Raw genomic sequence first — 10,477 nt, 5'->3', positions numbered from 1 at the left:
TCTCATGGTTCTTGAGTTCAATACCCACGTAGGGCTCCACAGTGCAGAGCCTGGTTGGGATTCTCTCTGCCTATCTCACTGCCCCTCCCCCATGCTCTCTCACTCATTCTCTCTCAAAATAAATAAGTAAACATAAAAAACTAAGGGCGTGAAAACCAGGAAGTAGTATCATTGGGAGCCATCTTAAGAGCTGCCACATACTTCAACTTATTTTATTCTTCCCTGAGTTTTATAGCATAGAAATAATAGGCTGTCATCTTCAAGACCAAAAATACTTTCTTTGGACAAAAATGCTCCAGAAATCTTTATTTCCATTGTCTCTTTTATTGACCAGCAAATGGCTTTATTCGTTTACATCATTTATATGGCAATGCGTAGCCCAGATCATCTTAGCCAATAGGCAAACTGTTTGAATAAATGAAGGAAATATTCTTTCACACATTTCATTGGGATGTAAGCACTATGAGGGCAGAGATTTTATCTGTCTTGTTCTCTATTGTATTCCCAGTGTGTACCATAGAGCTTAACAAATAGTTGTTAAATGAAAGGCTTAAACTTACTGGATTGTTATGATATGCCAGCCACTTGATTTCACTCCTTTAGAAATTGAGCATTAGAAATACTTGCATTTCAGGGCACCTGGATGGCTCAGTTGGCTTAGCGTCTAACTCTTGATTTCAGCTCAGGTCATGTTTTCAAGGTGGTGAGATCAGGCCCTGTATCAGGCTCTGTATCAGCAGGGAGCCTGCTTAAGATTCTCTTTCTCTCTCTCTGCCCCTACCCCGTTCATGCTCTCTTTCTCTCTCTTTCTCAAAAAAAAAAAAAAAACAAAAAAACAAAAAAAAACCTTGCATTTGTACCCAAGAGTGGAAGGAAGAGATTTTTATCACTTGGGATTTCCAAAAGCAGCCCCCATTGGTGATCATCTTTGTTAACAATTCAGAGAGTCTACTGAAAAAAAGGCCAACTCCATTTTCTCCTAAAGGGAGAGTGTTGCCTTTTCTCCTTTAACACATCTTCCTTTCTGTGGCCTATTACTCATTCTTTGAGAGGACTGTAAAGGACCACAATGAAAAAAAACTTAAACTAGGTTTTAAAAAAAATCATGAAAATAAAATATACACATCATTTTAAAAAGTATAAAAGCATATAAAATGGTGAGTAAATTCTCACCCTTTGATTCCATCCCCAGTCCCACCTCAGCTTCAAAGGTAAGGCATTTAACTGTTTCTTAGATATGATTACAAGTATTTTCAATGCAAATATAGTGTGTGTGTGTGTGTGTGTGTGTGTGTGTGTGTGTGTGTGTGTGTCTGTTTGTGTGTTTATACATATGGTTTCATCATAATACGGTTCTACACCTTCCCTTTTTTCACTTAATGATATGCCTGGGAACCCATACAGACCTATCTTAATTTTTATTGGCTACATAATATTCCACTGTAGGGATGTGCCATAATTTATTCAATTAGTCCCCACCTATCGATACTCCTTTCCACCACCACCACTCCAATGTTTTAGCTATTAAAAACAGTGCTGCAGTGGACACATCTATACAGATATCTTTGCATATTTTGATGAGTTTATCTTAAATTTTTTTCTTAGTGTTTATTTTTGAGACAGAGAGAGACAGAGCATGAGCAGGGGAGGGGCAGAGAGTGAGGGAGACACAGAATCCAAAGCAGGCTCCAGGCTCTGAGCTGTCAGCACAGAGCCGGAGGTGGGGCTCAAACCCACGAGCCGAAGTCAGAAACTTAACCGACTGAGCCACACAGGAGCCCCATTTGGTGAGGTTATCTTAAAGACAAACCCCTAACAGCGGAATTACTAGGCCAAAGAATGTGTGCATTTAATTTTTTGAAAGCTTTTTTATTATAAAATAAAATACAAATACAGAAAACCGAACCAAACCAGTTACAGAGCTTAATGGATTGTTATAAGACAAGCACCCTTTTAACCATCACCCAGATCAAGAAACAGACTGTCAGCCACGTCGTAAGCCCTCCATGTGCTCTATGATCACAACTGCCCCCCACTCTGAAACTAATCACAGTACTGACCTCTGTAGAAGTCACTTTCTTCTATTTTTTTAATGACTTTACCACCCAAGTGGCATCCATAAACCTGATAGTTTAGTTTTGTCTGTTTGAAAAAAAAAATCTGATCTTTTATACCTCTTTAAACTTACAGTTTTCCCCTCCAAACTTTTCTTTTCCATTCAATTTCTCTGTTGAACAACTCAGGGCATTTGACCAGTGGAGTTTCCTACAGCCTGGATGTTGCCAACTATGTACTCTTGAGGCAGTTCAGCCTGTTCCTTTGTCCTCCAATTTCCTGCAAACTGATGGCTGCATTTGGAGGCTTGATGAGGCTCAGGTTTGATTCCTTTGGCAAGATGATGAGTGGTACATCAGGAGCTACGTAATGTCTAGTTGCCTCTCTTTGTGACTTCAGCAATTACTGATGTTCAATGCTTAGAACCATGCATTTATTATGGGCTGCAGAATATTCTAACTATGTTCTTTCTTTTTCACTTATTAGTTAGAATATTTCTGTAAGACACTTCCTCTCATCTATTAGTTGTTTAAACCTAATGGTACCATTCAGATAGGAGGGCAAAGTAAATGCTTAATTCTTTGCTTTACTTACCAGTTTCCAAGATAAGGAATGTTCTCTACCATCACCCTGCAAAGGTGACTTTTTATTTTACTCATCATGAACTCATGTATTCATACATGTATTCAGCATATCTTATGAGTTTCAAGTCATTGCAATCATTATCTTTTCTGCAGATCAATTTGTCCCATCTTTGGCCTCTTCCATTGGTACTTGAATCTCTTTGACATGACCCTAGTTAGTGATCTGATAGTTTCCTTGCTATCTGATATGACAAGATACTCCAGCCTCACTCTGTATGTCTCATGCCCCAGACTTGAAATCTGCCACTTCTCCAATAGGCCCTGGGTTTTTGTTCAAATTTAAAGTAGGAAGTGGTATTTCAAAATGACAGTCTAGGCACAAACTGTTTCTAAGACTTTTCAATGGACAGAGCTGGGAAATAGCTGTATGTTTGTAAAGAGAAAATACTTCATGAGTTCATTTAAATACTTCCAACTTGAATTTAGTACCATAGGTTTTTATAACCACGACAGGTTCAGAACAATAGTACTAGTGCTACCACCACAAATATGATTTTGCTAAAAGTTACATTTAAAAAAAAAAGTCGTTATTTATTTTTATTTATTTATTTATTTTTCAGAGTAAGCTCTACTCTCAAGGTGGGGTTCAAACTCACGACCCTGAGATCAAGAGCCACATGCTCCACCCACTGAGCCAGTCAGGCGCCCCAAAAGTTACATTTTTTTTCATTTGCTCTCTGCATTTGCCTCTATTGGTCAGAAGTAATTTTTACTATATCCACATTGTCAGAGGATAGCCATTGCACACAGGAATCACTCTCATTTACCCCTCACTTAATCCTGATGCTTCAAGTAGCTCTGGATTTAACACTCACCATTATTTTTGGTATTGATGTGTCTCTAGTCACTCTGGAGCTTGTTTTCTAGGAGATACACAGGAAGTGTTCACAGGAACTGTATCTCCTGAGTCCTTACATGTTGACAAAACTTTGTGTCCTTTGTGCCCGAAAGTCAGTTTTTCTAGATGTAAAATTATCAGCTTATGTTTCATTATGAATCTTAAATGTATTTGTTACTCCATTTTCTTTGGACGTAAGTATTGTTGAAACATTTGATGTTAACCTAATTGTCTTTAAAAAAATAAAAACAAAAAATAATTCACTGCCTTTTAAAAACTATATGTCCAAAGGAATTTTTCTCTTTCTTTAAAATTCAGTAATTTTGTTAGACTATGTCTTGGTTCATCATTCTGAATCAATATTCTCAGGGACACAGTATGCTTTTCTATATGTAGTTCTCTCTCTCTCTCTCTCTCTCTCTCTCTCTTTCTCTCCCCCCCCCCACCTACCCCTATGGACTTCCTATGGGTATTTGCTCTAAATATATATATAATGTTTATTTATATTTAATATATTATAGTTATTTAATACATAATTAAATATATATTAATTTATTTCAAGGAAGTTTCTTAAAGATTTTTAAAAGAAATATTTGTTCTTCTTTCTTGCCTTGGGCCTCTTCTTCAGAAACTCCCATTATTGTTTGTTGGGTCTTCTTTGCCTACTGTCACTACTGGTCACTATCTCTTGAACCTTTTTACTTCTTCCTTCATTTCATATAGATTTGGAAGATTTTCCCCTCATTTTTACCTTACACTTAGTTTAAGGAATTATTTGTTATATTCCTTTGCTATTGTGTTCCTTCCTTATAATTTCATTTTTACTTCTGAAATAATTTTTTCTTTTATTTCTTAAAAAAAATTTTTTTAACGTTTATTCAGTTTTGAGAGAGACAGAGAGAGCGTGAGTGGGTGAGAGACAGAGAGAGGGAGACACAGAATCCAAAGTAGGCCCCAGGCTCTGAACTCTCAGCACAGAGCCCAACACAGGGCTCAAACTCCCAAACCGTGAGATCATGACCTGAGCCGAAGTCAGCTGCTTAACTGACTGAGCCACCTGGGCACCCTTTTTTCTTTTATTTCTAATTCTCTTCTGAGTTCTGTCTCCTCATTTCTGATTTTTTCCTAATTTTGATTTATATTGTCCCTTCATGTATAACTTTCCTGATATCTTTCACTTCATTTTGAAATGATAGGTTACTTGTTCTGATCCTAATGTTTAAGGACTTGCCTTTCTGAAGTGACTTCATTGTTTGTAGAAATATCATTCTGCCCCTTAGTTTCTTTTTTCTCACAATGTTTGTATGAAATTTGAACTTCATTCTTTTCTGTTGCTCATTTCTATGTAAAATTAGACTTCCTAACCTTTTAGAAAGAGGCATGGTTTAGTTCAAAGGCATGACTGAGAAGTTAGGAAAGCAGACTTCATGGAAGTCCCTTTTGTTTTTGTGAAGTGTTCAAAAACAAGGTGGCTGGCTTTCTGGGATTTCCTGGCTGTGTTCTTCTCTCCATTTTTATCTGAAATTTCTCTTCCTTTGTCTTTCTTGTTCTAGTCCAGCTCAATTTTGGTTCTGCTCCCAAAAGTTCCTCCTCTGTGGAGGCATCTTGAAAAAGATGCCCTGGCTGGTCTAAAGAGTTCATAGGGTTTACACAACTTCAACCTCTTCAGTCCTTCTTACTGAAGGCTCCATGCAGTCACCAACTATAGGGCACAAAATTCTCCTAGATTTAGCTGTTTTTATCACATTGACCTGCCATGCTTTCCAGTGAATACCTGTTGGCCATTTTTGAGCTTCCCTGGATACACAGTGCCTTCCCTTTGCTTCTTCTTGCACAGAACCATCTGTGCAAGATGCTGATAATGTGCTGGTCTTGCGGCTACCCCCTTCTGCTTGTGTTTTGAAGTTCATGGGGATACTTTGTCACTTAGCTTTACTGCAAACATTTTCGAGGGGTTTTGGATTTTCTGTGGAGTTATTCTGTTTTTGTGAAGGGACGTGGAGAGAGTCAAAGCTATGCTGCTACCTGCTCCATCTTCCCAAAATTTCTTCCCCACTTGAAAATGTGGTTGGTGTTACCAAATTACCTGAAGGGCGATGTACTTCCTGTGGACATCTGCTTTAAATTAACGCACTTCCTATTTCTAATCAGCAGAAGGAAAACAGTGAACATTCTGGGAGGAGACCATACGTCCTAAGCATTTTCATTCTGAGCCATAAGTCTGCAAATGGTGTCAGAGAACTTTGTAAATAAGAGCTGGTGGGATCTTAAATTCTGCAGAATATTTACAGAACCTGTGTGGGCCACTCTGAGATGATCGGTGCCCCTGGAGGACGGACTGCCTTTCAGTGGCCCAGTCAAGAGGACGGTGCATATGCCACAGCATCTTTGGAGCAGAAACTTAAGATCATTGCAGGATCAAGCTTGAATATAAATATGTTGGAGGAATTCATTTGGGCATTTCTCAAGCCACAGATCACATGTCTGTGTTTTTTCAGGTCTCTTCAAAAATTAAGTCAGCTGGGAAGGACAGTTGGTTTGTATTATATTCCCCTATTCCAACAGGCTTCTCATTAACAACAGGCAGCTTCTGACAGGGACTTTTAGTTATGTTCTAAAAACACTAGCTTTTCTGGACCTCATATTTAGTTTATGTCTATACTGTAAAAATGAGTCCAAGGCCCCTAAAATTAGCAACGGGCATGGTATTGTCTAGTCAGCTAGTGCAGATATTTAAGGTGGAAAAAGAAAACATTCTGTGTTTGACTTATCTTTCCAGACTGATGTGTGGATGTGTTCCTAGCCATTGACTAATTCCGTATTTTAGAATATTAGACTTGGCCATCTCCTTCCTTGTACTTGGGTTGACATTTGTCCCTGTGAATTTTGTGTTCACTCCCAATTCAGTGAAATATGAGGCCACCTGCTTAGTGTCCGGATCGTGTAAGGGCATCTCCATGCAGCCCAACTGGCACTGAACCTGCCACTAGAAAATTCAAGATGAAAACCCAGTAGAGGCTTTCTCTGGGGAGTTTCAAGGCCAGTGATGGTTCTCTAAACTAGACAAAACGTGTTTAGAGTGGACAACAGTTTGGTGAAAGATTGAAGAAAACCTGGTGTACCTGTACTACTGATTCTCATTTACTTTTTTGTTAAAGCTTTTCCTGAGTGATTGGGTACACTGCTGCCTTCTTTCAAGACAGACTACAGAAACACTTAAAAGCATCTACTTCTAGAACTAATTAATGTATTTATATGTGTGTTGCTATCATATTCATATGAATTCTACTGACTGCTAGACCACAGGCTATCCGGAAGGTCCCAAAGGGAATATTACCCCTGAAAACTTGAAACCTATACACTCCATCCATTTCTCATCAATCCACCACATGATTTCCATTCATCCATCAAAAACACTCACAGAGTTAACTAAACTTCCACCAGATGTCTGCATTAAGAAATATAACCGACAGGATAGTACAGTAGTTCTCATGTAGTTATTAGAGTAAAACCTCATCAATTATTTACTATCCATTTCCTACACACAAGGTGCCATGCTAAATCATACCCAACCTTATGGGGTCTAGTTTTAAAGCAGTCAACTATGTAAATGCAACTTTTACAATTGACATATGTTAAGTAAGAAACGTCAAAAACTGTATTTTTAAGTTCCATGCACAGAAGGTATGGTTAATTGCTAAAATTTATTTGGCTTATGAGACCTATTTTCTCCTCACTGCAGTGGCCACACGTTAGCCAGAGAATGAGAAGTCTTTTCTTTTTGTTGTGTTTTTTAACATAGACTCTGTGAAAAAAAGATGAGAAAGAACCCCTACAGTGCAGAAGAGAAAATGGAGTTTAGTGAGGGAGTAGAAATGCATTAAAGAGAAAATGGAAGTGTATGGGGAATAAGGAGAGGGTTTGTTGTTTGCTATTATTCAGGAGACAGGAGGGATATGTTGTTTTTTGTTTTGCTTTGCTTGTTTATTTGCTTTTAACACACAGATGAATGCTTAAGTGTAGATAGAAAACCAAAATCAGAGAGGAGATTGCAGCAGCAGACAAGGAGTTTTGAAGGAACGTTCTAGACAAGTGTTTGCTGCAGTAGAGCTATTTTGTTCATTTGTTTTTGCAGTAGGGAAGTTCATACAGCGAGGAAATGTCTGGATAGAAAACATGGATTGATGACAAATGGTTGTGTGACTTAACTGGCTTGTTTATTATTAAAGAAGTAGGTAGGCATCAACCTGGATATATACAGAACAGAGTAGCCTACAGCTCACCTGCTTATTGCCTACTCTTGGAAACCATACACATCGATACAAACATGAAGAACTAGAAAAGGTCCAGAGGACTAGTGAGCTACTGCATGGGGTAAAAACTGAATAGGAACATTATTAAATTTTATGAAAGTATGAAGTTCATATACTGTATAATCAATCAGGAATGACTCACCAGATGATCCAGTGCTAAAACTAAAGGAGAGAAGAAGCCCTTGAACTTTGAGAGATGTAATTTTAGAACATGTAAGAGGAAATTGTACTTTACTCTTGGAGTTATAAATTGGTCACACAAAGAAGTGATACAGACATGGACAAAATAAATGCAATAGGAATTTAGGTAACTGCATGGAGAAAGAACTCATCATGGGTTTTTTAAAGTGAGCTTGAGCTGTTTAGGATATGGCTATAATTTTGTAAAGATGATATCCTGCAGATTAGTTTTATCTTTCCACGAAAACATCTCTTGACTTGTCTATCAGAGTAGTCTTCTGAATGAATGATACTCGGTCTTACCAGCTGGGACATCCAGTACTTAGCACAGTGCCTGGTAGGAAGTAGGCTGTTGGTCTTTGATTTGTTGAATCTCTTTTATACCTCGAAGAAGTATGGCCCTCAGAAAACTGATGTTGTTGACCTAATATCTGGATGTTTAATTTGGATAAGGAAGTCATTTGAGCAGTGCAGATAATGATTTATTATTAATAAATAAACAAACGGAATTAATTGCTATTAGTAATGGGATGTTAATGCACAGGATGAAAGACTGGGTTCCACTGTGGTTTCTACTACTGCCCAAGGACTGGTCCAGTCCCCTAGATAAGTGAAATGACACAGATAAACAAGGTTAGACGAAGACAAACAGCTGCCTTAATAGCAATCTGGTATTGCTTCAAACCCATATTCTTTAAATACGTGCTTCATATTTAGTTAAAGGCAGCCTGACAACCACAGGTGAAAGAGGATAGGATCAGTCTCTTTTCCATTGGCTTGAATAATTTAGTTCTGACCCAAACTTGTACCCTGTGCTCAGCAGAAGAGGTCTGCTGTTAACCCCACCCCAAACCTCTTTGATGGCAGGTGAGTGAACTTCTGTTGTTCTTTGAGCAGCCCCCTTGGGGGCCTCAGCAGCACCTTGGAAATTTCCCACCCCAAACAGCTTCCTGAGGTGTTCTGAGTAAGCATAAGTGTCTCTATTTTATTACATTTCAGTATACAGATTGGGCTTCCATTTCATTTATAGAATGATGCCTGGAGTCCTACCCTTAATTCAGCTCTTCAGATAAAAGAAAGGGTGAGAAACAAAGTCTAGTAAATTTAAGATTTTTACTTAAGTTATTTACAGTAGCCATAGATGGTTACTGGATTGGCATCCCATGAGGGTAGAAATTTTGTGTTATTTTTTCACCCTCATCATCTAGCCCTGCATGGACAGACAGAATGTTTTTAGTCAGTGCTGATGGAGATAGCACAGGGATGACTGACAGACAACAATGCTGGATCACTCTCTCATCCTCCACTTCGTGTGGTCCACGGAGGCACCCTAAAGACCGCCGTACTTTATTCTCAAATTGACTCAAGGTGATAATCTGTTCAAGTTGATGAAAGGAGGAGGCATCTTTGGGAGAGGGCTACTCATTTCATGCTAGAAACAGCATAGGAAGTTGAGTTTTTCAAGCCCAACCATTTAAACTGTTCTGTTCTTTCTGAACAGCTCAATGTGCATTGTGTTAGATTGAGCCGTATGAAATAGCCTGTTTTCAACCTTTTTTGATCTATAGAGAAGCTCATCACAGTGGAAACAGTGTTACTTTCAGCATGACCTCGTAGACAGAACATGAGGATCAGATTCTGAGTTTTGAATTCAAGTCCCAATACTGTGAAACCTTAGAGAATCCACTTAACCTCCCCGTGTCTCACTTACTCATTCGGTAAATACTGAGCTGCTACTATAGGCAAGAAACTGTGGGGATCAGAGTTTCTGCCTCCTCTGGGCCCACAGTTGACTTGGGGAGATAAAATTCACTTGCAAAAAATTATAATCCAGAGCAGTATATGATAGCATCGAAATTGCATTTTTTAAATTAACTGCATCCCAGCAAGATAAATTATTTCCTGCTGCAATAATCAGGAGGACAATGGAGAATAGAGGACAGTTGAGCTTGGGTTTAAAGGATGCTTAAGTTTTGTTACACAGAGGATTGGGGGAGGGCAGTTCAAGCAAGTGACATGGCAGGAGCAAAGGTGCAGAGGCAGAAAACACGATGCTGTTTTGGTGTGGCTGGACAGATGGTTTGTGTGGGCGGGCTGTGGGAGAGAAGACTAGAAACCTGTTTCTTCCATGGCACGTGGTAGGAACTTTTTCGTTTTCATTGCTACACTGAATAAGTAAATTAAGGAAGATTGGTAGAAAGAAACCCCAGAGTGAAAAGCGGGAGACCAGACATCGGCTTTGTCACCAATTCTCTGAACTCCTTTAAGCGACTCACAATGGGGCTGTGTTGTCCTCAGCTGTGGAATGAAGGTAATTGGACTATGTGGCCCTGAGGGTTACAAGGGTGAAATGAACAATCAGAAAGAAAACTCTTGGAAGAGTAAAACTGCTTTTCCCCCTAACGGGACTCATTACAGATTAAAGTAAATTTAGATACTCCTGGTAA

This window comes from Panthera leo, chromosome A3, assembly GCF_018350215.1.
Source record: "Panthera leo isolate Ple1 chromosome A3, P.leo_Ple1_pat1.1, whole genome shotgun sequence".
NCBI lineage: Eukaryota > Metazoa > Chordata > Mammalia > Carnivora > Felidae > Panthera > Panthera leo.
This window is presented reverse-complemented; position numbering follows the sequence as displayed.